Source organism: Rhineura floridana, chromosome 1 (assembly GCF_030035675.1).
Source record: "Rhineura floridana isolate rRhiFlo1 chromosome 1, rRhiFlo1.hap2, whole genome shotgun sequence".
Taxonomy (NCBI): domain Eukaryota; kingdom Metazoa; phylum Chordata; class Lepidosauria; order Squamata; family Rhineuridae; genus Rhineura; species Rhineura floridana.
In genome coordinates this window covers 246030886-246045223 of record NC_084480.1, presented here as the reverse complement: position 1 = coordinate 246045223, position 14338 = coordinate 246030886, and positions in this window count along the sequence as shown.

Genomic DNA, 14338 nt, shown 5'->3' with positions numbered 1-14338 from the left:
CGATCTCTGCACTTGTAACAGGAGGCCATTTAGGAAGATCTGGTGGGCTTGGAGTAGATAGTGAGAGGGTTAACGAGGAGGCTCCAAATATGGAACTAAAATGAGATACCCATGACTCCGGTAAAATTGGAGGGATTGGGACATTTTCCCAGCGAGAATTTCCCCCCTGGACAAGTTTCCTAAAAAGTGTGTCGTTACCTTTGCTGTGGGCTAGTTCCAATTCCCTCCAATTGTTTACATAAAATTGGTGTTTCTTGTCCTTTATAAGCTTCTTATAGGACCTCTTTATTTGGAGTAAACGTTGGATTGCCTCATTTGACTGATTTCGTCTTATTACTTTGATTTGGGTGGACAACTCTCTCTTCATTGATCTACACTCGCAATCAAACCACTCATTGATAAATCCCCTCGGGGTTTTAAGACGAGTGGTGGATATCTGAGGTTTTAAGAGTAAAATCGCTTTTTCATATAGTCCTACAATGTCCCTGGTCGCTAAAATGGCCCGGTTGCGTAGGTCAAGGGCTGGAGCTGATTCTAAGGTTTGCTTGACTGCCTTTTCAGTGTCCGCAGACCATTTGATACGTCTTGAGCCAGAGATACTATCAAGGAATGGTTTAAAAACGTGTGGACGTGTGTATAGGCTGGGGTCACGTAACGTTAAGCATAAGGGTAGATGATCGCTGTCCGCTCTGCTTATTATCGAAAGATCTTTAACTAGGGGCATTAGAAGAGGGGAACCTAGGAAATAATCTACCACGCTGACGCCTCTGCTTGAAATAAAGGTGTAGAGGCCATTAGACGAATCTAGATATGTTCCATTTATGCAGATCAGCTGAAAGCTAATCAGAAAGCGGAACAGAGATTTTCCGTTTTGATTTATGGTTATGTCCCTTGATTCTCTAGGGAGAATAGGGTATTTGTTAAGAGTTACTCCTACTAGTTCGTCTATGGATGGGTAGTGTTGTCCCAGTCTAGTGTTTAAGTCGCCACAGATTACTAACAAGTGTGACGGCTAAGCGCATGTGAGTTTTTCTAGATAGTTCCCTAAGAGCGTCCAACTCTGGGCACAATTCTGAGCATGGGACGGAGGAAAATAAACATTCAAACATAATATGGAATGGCTATCGGTAAACGAAATTATTAATGGCAAACAGAAATCTGGGGGATGTTCAGTCGGGACAGTTACCAGGAAGTTCAGTGATGTAGCTATTAGAGTTGCAATGCCCCCACAAGCTCTACCTCTCGCTGCGGTCTTGATAGCCGGGTTCGTCCAGGATTTATAACCTTGTAATGAAAGTAATTCCTGGTCAGTGATCCAGGTCTCCTGTAAACAGAGGATGTCAAATGCTTGTAAAAAGTTTATAAAATCTCTGTCTCTAGCCTTGTTGTTCCAACCTGCAATGTTCCAGGAAAAGTAAGTTAGTTCCGGATGAGGAGGGCCAATCTGCTTGATTGTCGAAGAGGGGCTACCCTCATGGATTTGGGTGTCAGTGGGCTTTCGTAACTGCGGTAAATAACTCTGTCAGTTCATCGAGTCAGATAGAGGTAAACTTACAAGGTCATCTGGTATGATTGTGCAGACGTTTGAGAAAAAGGGGCCTGAACCAATTTTCGTTAGTTCCGATGGGAGCGATGGTTTCACTGGGGAACCTAGTTCGTCAGGGGCCAAGTAACGCATTTGTAACCACGAGGGACCTGCTTTGATCGAACTCTCGTGGGCCCACCGGTTAGTTTCAGCCCGGGTCTTATTTTCTCTTGCGATTGGCTTAGAATTATGCATTGGCATGTCAATTTCAACCAGATGGCTGGGCTTGGGCGGATATCGGGAAGTTGCCCAAGGTGGTGAAGAACATGTGTTTTGGGACACTGATGTCAATATTGGGACATTTTGTGAAGAGTGGCCAACTGGCTCTTGCTGGAGTACATCCTTCTTCTGCCAATTGGTTACTTTATCCACTTGGAGTTTTTCTAGAAGAGCTGTCAGATTGGTCATTCTTGCTATTATTTGTCTCCTCTCAGGCATTGGTAGCTCTTCAAAGGTCTTAATTAGTTGCAATTCTTCCGGTGAAAGGTCTTTTCCCGAGAGCGAGTCTGGAAAGAGCGGCCTGAAGGGCTCGTGCTGCAACTGGTTCATTAGACCGATTGAGTGTACCTCATTTTGGTTATTAATATTGCAGGGCTTTGCTGATGACAAGCATTTTCTTGCTAGCCCTATAGAAGATGGAATCAAGGGTTGTGGTATGGCTACGTTACTAAAATGTCTTGCTACTAAAATTCCCCTCTCTTCAAAGGCGGATCGATTTGCCAAGATAGCCCGAACCGTAATAGAGTTTTCAAAGGAAACTATGGTCCTAGAAGGGCCATAGAGTGAAGGGAGAGTTTCAACACTTTTTATGGATTCACCCTGAACTCGGCATGGTAGACAATTATCCAGCAGTTTCTTTATCTGACTTTTCCTCCCCTGGGGTTTTTGTGGGGCCTTGCTCCCCGGAAGGTTAATTAGAACCACCTTTTCTGGGTTCAAAATCAGGTTCCAATTGGGTCTTGGGGGCCGGCTGGCCGTCAGGGTATTCAACATATAGGATGAACCCTGGCCCCTGGTAGGTAAAGGAGAATTTTGTGCGATCGGTGGGCATTGTGGCCCAGGGGCGACTAACAGATTCGTTTTGGTTGAAGTAATTTTGAGAGGGACAGGGGTAATCCCCGGCGGTGGAGCCAAAGAGAGTGGCTCAGAGATTTTTGGAGGGGCCGGCGGCTGGATGGAATCTTCTCTTCTGCTCTTATCCAAATGGTCCAGAATTTTAAATAGAGGTTTGTAGTCCATTTTCTTGTATTTGGTGAATTTCTGGTTTTTCATGTTTTTCCCTTTTTTTGACGGTTGTTTCTTGATCCCTTTTTTTGGTTTGTGCTTTAATTTTGGCTTTCCCTTTTTTTTTGGTTTACTTTATCACTTGTGTCTGTTGAGTGACAATTTCTTTGCTTGAGGATAGTCGCAATGCTGACAAGTGTTGACAAAAGGTTATTACACTGCAGGATGTATGATTTGATCAAGTCCAATTCCTGCATGATAAAAAGGACCCCTCCTACCAAAAAGGAAGAATTTGTATTATCTGGGTGTTCCAGAGGTTCTGGAGGGTCCTCGTGAAGTGCCTTGCATGCATTTTCAAGTGTAATTGGGGTTAGACCTTCAGGCAACTGAGTCACCTGGGGATCTTCATTCTGCCTTGCTGCCTCGATTTCCGCTGCTAGATTTAAAGTGACGGGAACAGCTTCGAAATCTCTAGAACAATGTTTAAAGGTTTTATAGTCTAGAGACCAATCGAGTAACTTGTCAGGATCCAGTAGAGGTGGCACAGGAGAGATGTCCAACTTAGGCAGTAGCTCGTTATTTGGGTTATTTTGGGTTATTTTGGCTTGCCGGGATCTTAAAGGGGCTGCTTCCAAGTTGAGAGCCAAACCCAGCTCCCAGCTCTCTATATCTTTTTCTGGTAAAAACCATTTTGATTTCTCTGCTCCAGGTTGGTACGATTTTGTGTAGAGCTCGGAAGATTTATAAGGCAATTTGACTGAAGAGCTGTTTTATTGCCGGCAATTTAAGGCTATAAAGGCTGCGAAGGTAAAGGAGTTCAGGTTGCCTTGTCATTAGCTTGTTTTAGAGCTTCTCAGCACTTTGCCTCCCAGTGCTTTCCCGGCAGTTCTTCCTACTCAAGTTAATATGCTAGTTTAATTCTTCTCTTTCGAATGACTAAGGATATTGCTTTAAACTTTGTTTGTTGTATAGATGAAGCTAAAATGGGCCCCTCGGCATCTTGGACTTGTCAGGACTTTAGCTTTTTAAATCCTTTTAGACCCCTTCCCAATTTTTAACAAGGAGTTAAAAAGCTTCACGAACTTTCATTAAGTATCTGGTCTATGTTGGGGAGCGTTGCTTTTGTTAATAGAGCTGATAAACGAGAAATGAAAGGAAAACGTGGGAGGAAAAACAGTTACTTGCAGTCGGGTGCCGCCATCTTCCCCAAGTACCTGTATACTTGTACCGGAATGTGTACTTTATTTTAATCAGATTCGTAGTCACAGGTTTATGTTTGCAGTTTAACTACTTTAGGAAAAGTAGAGAATGTGGAATTTTTTTAAAAAAATTGTAACTGAGATAATAATGCTCTACTCCCATATATTTATGTATACAGCTAAAGGTTGTCATCAAATCAGTGATATCAAGCTCCTCTGTCCCTGGAGATAAAATCAGCAAATTCTGTTAGCTTGTATTATGCCAACATAAAATTAAACCTCAAGCCACCTTGCAATTGAATACTCTGTTTTAAGATATTTATGTTGAAGGCCAAGCAGGGAAGAAATAATCCTATCCTTTAAGTATCTGATAAATGTATGTGTTTACCTTACCTTAACTTGTTTTTATTTTTTTTAATTGTGTTTTTAAATTGTTTTTTGTGTTTTAAAATTTGTTTATTTGTTTTTATTGTTTTTAATTGCTGTAAACTGCCCAGAGAGCTTCGGCTATGGGGCGGTATATAAATGTAATAAATAAATAAATACTGCGATGAGATTTATGATGATCTGATTTGAATTTGCATGTGTGTATGGTTAAATAAATACATCCCCTTTTGCATCAAAATCAACAGTCTTTTGGCACCTTTTGTAGACATTAGACAACATATGTAGTCAGGGTGAACAATATGGGAAGCAGGTGGGAAGTGAGGGCATTTACAAAGCACTTTTCAGTTCAATGCTATCTGGGGCTTATGGCCACCTTGTTCTGGTAGAGATTGAAGATCTGTTAGGATGAGGATTCTTTCCTGGTGTAGCACCATTGTTGTGCAGTACTGTAGTGGCAAATTCAGAAGTACAGGGTCCCTTCATGATAGTCACAGTCACACACACACCCCTTTTTTGCTGCTGGGTTAAGAATGAGATCCTCGTTAATGCCTTCCTCCACAACAACATAGTGCCTAGGAGCCATAAGCATGACAGGGGAGTGTTAGCTACTGAGGAAAGGACAAGGAAGCATGTTAGAAGACTCTTCTCAGTGGCTAACATACTCCCCTTTCATGCTGATTGGCTCGTAGGAAGCTGGAGATATAGAGGACCTGCTGAGATCTTGCTCCCAAAAAAGTAAGGGGTCTAACGTCCCCCTGAGACCCTGGACAACTACACCCCTGCTGTTGTGTGATCTCTAGGGTGGCGAAATACCACTAGCACAAGAACGAAAACAGGGCTGAGATGGTGCATAAAGAGGGTGAAGTGGAAGTTAGTTGGGATCCTAGGCGTTTTCAGGCATCATTCCCATCCACCAAACAACATGTTACATGTAAAAAACGTAGGAGATAGAAATGCTCCCACAGCAGAGAGTCCAAAACAGCTGTCCCTCATCTGTCCCCTACAACCCTGTAGCCACAATGAAGGTTAGGTTTCTAACTCTGAACTCAGAAGAAAATAAGACTAAGCAAGAAATGACAGATTGTGCATGTCACAACATGTGCCATATCATTCAGCCCCCATGTCTAGAGGAAGAAAAAAAAACATTAATTTACTGTAAATTTTCTTTATCCAGGGTTGGTTGTGCTTACCTCTGGGAAGTATCTCTAGCTGACGGCTGTCTTTCACCAAACAGGACACCAAGGGGGCAGGCTTCCCCTCAGCTCCTAGACTATACTCAGAGCCTGGAAGAAACCCCTTTAGCCCTAATAACTGAAAAGCCAGTGTGGTGTAGTGGTTAAGGTGCTGGACTACGACCTGGGAGACCAGGGTTCGAATCCCCACACAGCCATGAAGCTCACTGGGTGACCTTGGGCCAGTCACTGCCTCTCAGCCTCAGAGGGAGGCAATGGTAAACCACCTCTGAATACCGCTTACCATGAAAACCCTATTCATAGGGTCGCCATAAGCCGGAAATGACTTGAAGGCAGTCCCATTTATTAAAAATGCACACTCAAGAAAAAGCATTCAGTAGTATAAGTACACATATCAAAGAGGGGGGGAAACCAGGACATCGCTCTGAACTTGGAAGCTGGGAGCTGAGGCAAAACCTTGGTGGAAGCTCTGTCTGTCAGCCAAGAGGAAGTACTTCCCAGAAGTAAAGATTGTCCCACCCCAGAACCACTGGAGAACTAGGGCTTATAAATGGGAACATTGGTCATGGGGCAAGCACTTTGTTCAAACGATAAACACCTAACTAGCTCCCAGAGTAGGTACCACACAACAAATAAAGCAAATGGATTTTCCTTGTCTCCTCGGTATCTATCCTGACGTATACCCTGCCTCAGGACTTTACACATCCACATCCATTCAGAACAAATACATGATATGTATAGTGTTATTCACTGTGTGATTTTGGAATCATTGACAGCTGAACAGGCCTCAAACCTCTCCCCGGGTTCTATATGCCTTCTGAATAGGGTTGCCTGATCTCCAGTTTTCTGCTGGAGTCTCCGGCAAAAGGGGGCCGTCTCCAGCCTCTGGCCATAGTTTCTTTGAAGATATTGATCTCTGGCTTTTGAGCGTCCCCCTCAGCCACGCATGTGTGATTGACACATGCATGCGTGACGGCTGTGGCTGGCTGCCTTCCCGCCCTTTCTCATTGAGGCAGGGACCACTGGAGAGACAGAAGGAGGACTTGAGCCGCTGCCGTAGTTGTAGGTTGAGCAAGGTGTAGCCGCCGCCCCTGCAGGCCCCCCCCGAGTAGCAGCCCCTGCTCACTCCCGCCGCCCACACAAGTAGAGGTGAGGGTGCTGAGTGGAGGCCGTAGCCGCCTGGCCAAGCGACGGCAGCCTCCTGGCCCGCGTCTCCTGGGCCGCATCTGCCACGACGTGGGCACCTTCGTCGAGTCGCCACCCCTGCAGGCCCCCCCAGCAACAACGCCGGGCGTCCGCTTGACCCCTGATGCTGTGGGCGCCGATGGGCGGGAGCGGCCATGATGGGGCTGAGCAGTCTGTGCCTGGGGGGGCCCCATCGCGGCCGCTGTCGGCCAGCAGCGACCAGACCACCTCGTCGTTTGCAGAGGAGGGGAATCAGCTCCGGGGTGAGAAGGTCTCAGGAGTCGTTGGTAGGCCTCCAGTTGGTAGTCGAGAGAGAGAGAGAGAGAGAGAGAGATTGATTGATTGATTGATTGATTGATCATAGCAGCTAGAGCCATCTTCGGCAAAGTCCTGACAGAGCTTACCCTTAATGCAGGCATTTGTGCTTGTTCAGCAGTGCAAGGCTTCCACTCCCCCGCCCTCCAGCCTGGCCACCAATGCTTTATTTTCTCCTCTCAAAATGGATGGCATCCTTTCAGGACTGACCTGATGTCTTGGTGCTCTGAGATTTGACTCAACCAGATCTGACCAAACCAGCAACAATTACAATTAGACTGCAGTCTCCTGAGTGCATTAAGATCTACAGCCTACTGTAGCTCCATTAGTCTGTTGAACCACTAGAGTAGCCCTGATTGAAATTACCATTTTGATGCTCTGACCTTCAAATCTATTAATAAAATAGAAAACCACCTATCTAGTTGTCCTCTTTTTCTGTGGCAGTGAAACAATGTGTTCCCAACTGCTAGGGAAAAAATGTTGAGAACTACAGGCAATAAAATATCACATGCAATAAGCAGGACCCAAGTGCAGCAGCGCTGTCCCCACTTGTGATTCCCAGCAAATGGTACACAGAGCCATATAGCTTCTGATATGAAGGGCCTTTACTCTGATCCAACAGGGCTCCTCCAGCAGCATTGTGGCATACTTGTGTGCAGGGCTGGATTACCCACTAGGCCCCTGCATTAGTGCCTATGAAACTCCTACAGGCCTACAAGAAAGTTTGGGTTCTACAAAATAATTTAATTAATGCAAATTATTGTCTGATGTAGCAGTTTACTCACCCTTGACCCAATGAACAACAAACATATGTCTTAAGTAAATGTAGATTAAAAACTCACTTTGCAGCTGTTGTTGTTAGCAAAATCACAGATTACAATAGAGGAGCACAAGCCAAGATAAGAACATAAGAAGAGCCTGCTGGATCAGGCCAGTGGCCCATCTAGTCCAGCATCCTGTTCTCACAGTGGCCAACCAGGTGCCTGGGGGAAGCCCGCAAGCAGGACCTGAGTGCAAGAACACTCTCCCCACCTGAGGCTTCCGGCAACTGGTTTTCAGAAGCATGCTGCCTCTGACTAGGGTGGCAGAGCACAGCCATCACGGCTAGTAGCTATTGATAGCCCTGTCCTCCATGAATTTGTCTAATCTTCTTTTAAAGCCATCCAAGCTGGTGGCCATTACTGCATCTGGTGGGAGCAAATTCCATAGTTTAACTATGCGCTGAGTAAAGAAGTACTTCCTTTTGTCTGTCCTGAATCTTCCAACATTCAGCTTCTTTGAATGTCCACGAGTTCTAGTATTATGAGAGATACCCATGAAGCATTCTCAGTACATGAGATTTTGGCGTGAGGGACAAAATGATAAAATCTGACAGCGAAGCAGTTTGCTTCTCTTCAAGATACCCAGCTTATAAATGATGAGTAATAAAAGTAGAGCTCAACCCACAAAAAGAGTGACTGGACAACCAGACAGATGGGTTTTCCCAGCATTGTTGTCTTTTCTAGTGAATCACGTCTTCTCATGATGTGTCCAAAGTATGATAACCTCAGTTTCATCATTTTAGCTTCTAGTGATAGTTCTGGTTTAATTTGTTTAACATGGGTGCAACCATATCTACTCAGAAGTAAGTCCTATTGAGTTCTATGGGGCTTAGTTCCTTAATAAGCATGTTTAGAATTGCTGCCTTCAGGGGCATCCATCTGTGCTCCCATCTAACATCTCTGCAACACTAGGCTCCTTTCTTCCTGCAATGGCCTGGCCTGAAGGCACGTAAACCCTTCTTGCCAGAAGCAAGTAAGCTAGATTAAATGTTCCCTAAAGGCGTTGAACTGTAACCTGGCAGACCAGGGTTCGAACCCTCACACAGCCATGAAGCTCACTGGGTGACCTTGGACCAGTCACTGCCTCTCAGACTCAGAGGAAGGCAATAGTAAACCACCTCTGTCTGAATACTGCTTACCATGAAGACCCTATCTAGGATCAACTTGAAGGCAGTCCATTTCCATTTTGCATCACCCTAAGCTTGTGAGATAGAATGACCTTGTCACTTCAGATGGACCTAGGAACACCCTATTTTAGGTAAGATTTCTATTTTAATCTCCAATCAGAGAATTTTTTTTTTAATGGTATGCTCCAAGCAAATGTGGTTGATACTTAATATATCATGCTTAATGATGTCACTAGGGCCCGCCCCGTGACATCACTAGGGCCCACCCCATGACATCACTAGGGCCCGCCCCCATTTTCTCAGGTTTTTGGATGGTTCCTACCTGGCAACCCTACTTCTGAATGCTGGTAGAAAGGTTAGTGGGGGTAGCAATGTGAGCTCTTTTACTTGTGCCACGTGTGGCCTCAGGGATGGATGGGTGGATGTGAGAATGTGCTGGGCAGTGTAAGGTGACATCATCATCATCCTGGTGTCACTGCATGCTGATTGGTGACTTCCATAAATTGCTAATCTGGGGTTGCTGGTGGTGTACAATGATTGATGCCAGCGTGTCGCCAGGGATGCTGTAGGAATGCCTGTCTTGGTGGTTACCATTGCCTCTTGTTTATTTATTTTTATTTATTTATTATTTAATTTGTATCCCGCCCTTCCTTCCAGCAGGAGCCCAGGGCGGCAAACAAAGTGCTAAAACCACTTTAAAACATCATAAAAACAAATCTTAAAATACATTAAAACATTTAAAAAAAAACTTTAAAAAAGGGTTAAAAACATTATTAAAAACATATTAAGCAATTCTAACACAGACACAGACTGGGATAGGTCTCAGCCTAAAAAGCTTGTTGAAAGAGTAAAGTCTTCAAAAGGCGCCAAAAAGATAGCAGAGATGGTGCCTGCCTAATATTCAAAGGGAGGGAATTCCACAGGGTAGGTGCCGCCACACTAAAGGTCCATTTCCTATATTATGCAGAACGAACCTCCTGATAAGATGGTATCTGCAGGAGGCCCTCACCTACAGAGCGCAGTGATCGACTGGGTATATAAGGGATAAGACGGTCTTTCAGATATCCTGGTCCCGAGCTGTATAGGGCTGTGTACACCAAAACTAGAACCTTGAACTTGGCCCAGGAGCAAATGGGCAGCCAGTACAATTCTTTCAACAGCGGGGTGACATGTTGGTGATACCCTGCCCCAGTGAGCAGTCTCGCTGCTGCATTTTGCACCAGCTGCAGCTTCCGGACCAACCTCAAGGGCAGCCCCACATAGAGCACATTACAGTAATCCAGCCTGGAGATTACCAGTGCGTGGACAACAGTGGTTAGGCTATCCCGGTCCAGAAACGGCCGCAGCTGTCTCACCAGCCAAAGCTGGTAAAAGCAGGGCCGGATTATCCATTAGGCTTAGTAGGCTGAAGCCTAGGGGTCCAGAGCTCTTGGGGACCTGTAGGACACTGGCCCGAGGGCCCCTGGAGCTGCGGGGGGCCCTCCACTCTCCTTCCGCAATCCACGGAAGCATCCGTGGACCGCCATCCCCCCGCTATCCCCCCGCTTTACCTACCTTTCTGTTGTTTTTTGCGGTGCGCAGATTTGCCATCAATAAAGATGGTGGCTGAGGTTTCCTTAAGGGGCTGAAGCCTCTGCTGCCATCTTGGCTGATGGCACGCATCCGCGCTACACACGCGCATTGCTGCCATCAACAAAGATGGCGGCAGAGGCTTCAGCTCCTTAGGGAAACCTCGGCCACCATCTTTATTGATGGCAAACCTGCGAGCGCCGCAAAAAACAACAGAAACGTAGGTAAAGCGGGGGGATAGTGGGGCCCTAACACCAATCAGTCTAGGGGCCCTCCTCAGCTTAATCTGGCCCTGGGTAAAAGGCACTCCTTGCCACTGAGGTCACCTGGACCTCTAGTGAGAAAGATGGATCCAGGAGCACCCCCAGGATATGGACCTGCTCTTTCAGAGGGAGTACAACCCTATCCAAAGCAGGCAACTGAGCAATTATCCAGACTCGGGAACCACCAACCCATAGCGCCTCCATCTTGCTTGGATTCAGACTCAGTTTATTGGCCCTCATCCAGCCCACCACCGAGTCCAGGCAGCGGTCCAGGGCTTGCACAGCCTCTCCTGATTCAGATGTTATGCAGAAATAGAGCTGGGTATCATCAGCATACTGCTGACACCTCTCCCCAAAGCTCCTGATGACCACTCCCAACAGCTTCATATAGATGTTAAACAGCATGGGGGACAAGATGACACCCTGTGGCACCCCACAGCACAGCTGCCAGGGGGCCGAAAGACAGTCACCCAATGCTATTCTCTGAGAGCAACCTTGGAGATAGGATCAGAACCACTGGAAAACAGTGCCTCTAATACCCATCTCACCAAGTCAGCCCAGAAGGATACCATGGTCAGTGGTATCAAAAGCTGCTGAGAGATCAAGTAAGAATAACAGGGTCGCACTCCCCCTGTCCTTTTCCCGATAAAGGTCATCCATCAGGGCGACCAAGGCCGATTCAGTCCCATAACCAGGCCTGAACCCAGACTGGGATGGGTCAAGATAATCTGTTTCATCCAAGAGTACTTGCAATTGCTGCGCCACAACCCTCTCAATCACCTTCCCTAAGAAGGGGGTATTTGCAACCGGTCTGTAGTAGTCACAAACCAATGGGTCCAGGGTGGGCTTTTTCAGGAGTGGTCGGATCACCACCTCTTTCAAGGTGGCTGGAACCACTCCCCTCCCGCAATGATGCATTGACCACACCCTGGATCCACTCGGTCATACCCCCTCTGCAAGCTTTAATAAGCCAAGAAGGGTAAGGGTCGAGAGGACACACTGCTGGCCACATAATCACAAGCACCTTGTCCACGTCATCAGGCCGCATCAACTGAAACTGTTCCCAAGAAGTTGCAGCAGACGTTGCACTGGACACCCCATTGGGGACTACAGTAGATGTGGACGGGGCATCAAGACTGCTACGAAGGCGAGCAACTTTACCCTCAAAGTGCCTTGGAAACAATTCACAGTGGGCCTCTGAAGGGTCTAAGACTCCATTTCCTGGAGTTGATGTCAACAGATCCCTGACAATACGGAAAAGCTCCACTGGACAGCTACTTGAGGATGCGATAGAGACAGAGAAGTGGGCCTTCTTCACCACCCTCACCACCACACAGTAGACACGGTTATGATGTTTTGCTCGTGCCTGATCATCCTCACAGCACGTTTTTCGCCACTTGCGCTCTAGCCGTCGTCCAGCCTGTTTCATTGCCCTTAGCTCACTGGTGTTCCAAGGTGCAAGCCGGGCTCCACAGTGCCAGAGAGGGCACTCGGGGGCAACCGTGTCGAGAACCCGACGCGCCTCGCTGTTCCACAGCGTGACAAGGGCTTCAACAGGGTCACCTGCTCTATCTACTGGGAACTCCCCCAGGGCATTCAGGAATCCTGTGGATTCCATTAGGCTCCGGGGGTGGACCATCTTAATCTGTCCACCACCCCTGCAGGAAAGGAACGGAGCCATAAGTCTAAACTTCACCAGGAAGTGATCTGACCATGAGAATGGGGTGACATCCACCCCCTGTATTTTCATACCACCCCTTCCTCCATCTGAAGCAAAAGCCAAGTCGAGGGTGTCCCCTGCCCTATGTGTTGGGCCAATAACAACTTGAGACAGCCCCATGGTTGTCATGGAGGCCATGAAGTCCCGAGCCGGAATACTAGAGGCAGCCTCAGCATGGACATTGAAATCACCCAGCACTATCGTTCTGGGCTCCTCCAACGCCACAGCTGGGATGACCTCCACCAGCTCGGTCAGAGAAGCTGCCAGACAGCAGGGTGGACGGTACACCAGCAGCAACCCTAGTTTACTGTCTCCTTGGCCCAACACCAGGTGCAGGCCCTCACAGCCAACTCCAAGACAGAGTGGTTTCCTGGTGACAGAGATGGAAGTTCTGTAGACCACAGCAACTCCTCCCCCCCCCCCGTCCCTGTAGCCTGTGCTGGTGCTGCACCGAGTATCCAGGTGGGCAAAGTTGGGTCAGATCAACTCCTCCAAGCGCACCCACCCAGGTCTCAGTAATGCACACCAAATCGGCACCTTCACCCACAATCAAGTCATGGATGAGAGTGGTCTTATTATGTACCGATCTGGCTTTAAACAATGACACACACAGGCCAGTGGGCACAGCAGATGAGCAATGAGGAACCCATCCATGAGAGGAGTGGCAGCAAGGAACAAGGTGCAGATAGCCTTGCCTTCGCCTTCTATGGTAATTCACCACATCCCCATGGCTATATTTCCCTCTGCCCGTAATCACTGAAATTGGGGTGGCATCGCCCATGTTCCTCCGTACTAAGACTCCTCCTAAACACCTAATATGGGCCCAACACGAGCCCACCAACAAAGCCTGCCGGAGCGAATTATCCCAGTAGGCCTCTGTGAAGATTGGGAACAGTCACACCCATTCAAACTTTTTCACACAGGGCCCATCTACTCCCCCTTCTGCCTCACACCCAGGGAGGGCCAGCCTTCTGCCCGTTACAGACTCTCACTCTGAAGGCATCTGGCGACTTTCTCCTATCATTCAGTTCACTGCACAGGCTCCCACCCTGTGCAGGAACTACACATGCACCACACGCCCTCCCCACCACCAGTCCCCTCTAGACTGGTTTAACAGAGAACACATTAAAAAAAACCCAATAAAAAGTAATAGAAGGGGGGTAGCGCCCTCGCCCTCAGGACTCCCTAAGGGGCTCCCCAAGGGCAGCTGGGCTTTTATGCCTCCTGGCCCAGCCAGCAGCTGTTACAAGAGGCTGCGAGATTAACTGCAGCCTCTCTCTGGAGCCAGGGCCAGGCAGGGGGTCCCAGTCCTTGCAGCACTTACCAGGGACTTCAGCTGTCTGGACAGACAGCAGCCCAAAGGAGCTAGTAGCAAGCACCCAGATGCCAGATACTCACTCCCAGGGCAGGTCTTCTTCAGTCCCCTTGTGCTGCAGTTGTCTTGTTCCTACTAGTATTGTTTTGTTTCCTCCATTGAAGCTGGGAGTGTTTAGGCCTCCTGCTCAGTTAGCATTACCCTGGTGTGACTGGGTCATAGCACCACCCTGCCCAGGTGTTCAAAGCATTTCACAAATCTTACCCCAGTCATTGTTATAACCCTGGGAGATAAGGCAATATTGTTATCCTCATATTGCACATGGGACACTGAGGGTGAAAGATAAATGAATTGTGCAAGATCAATTAGTGACTCTATGGCTGAAGTAAGATTTGAAAGAGGGACTCGGCTCTCCCACCTTCACATTCTGAGCCG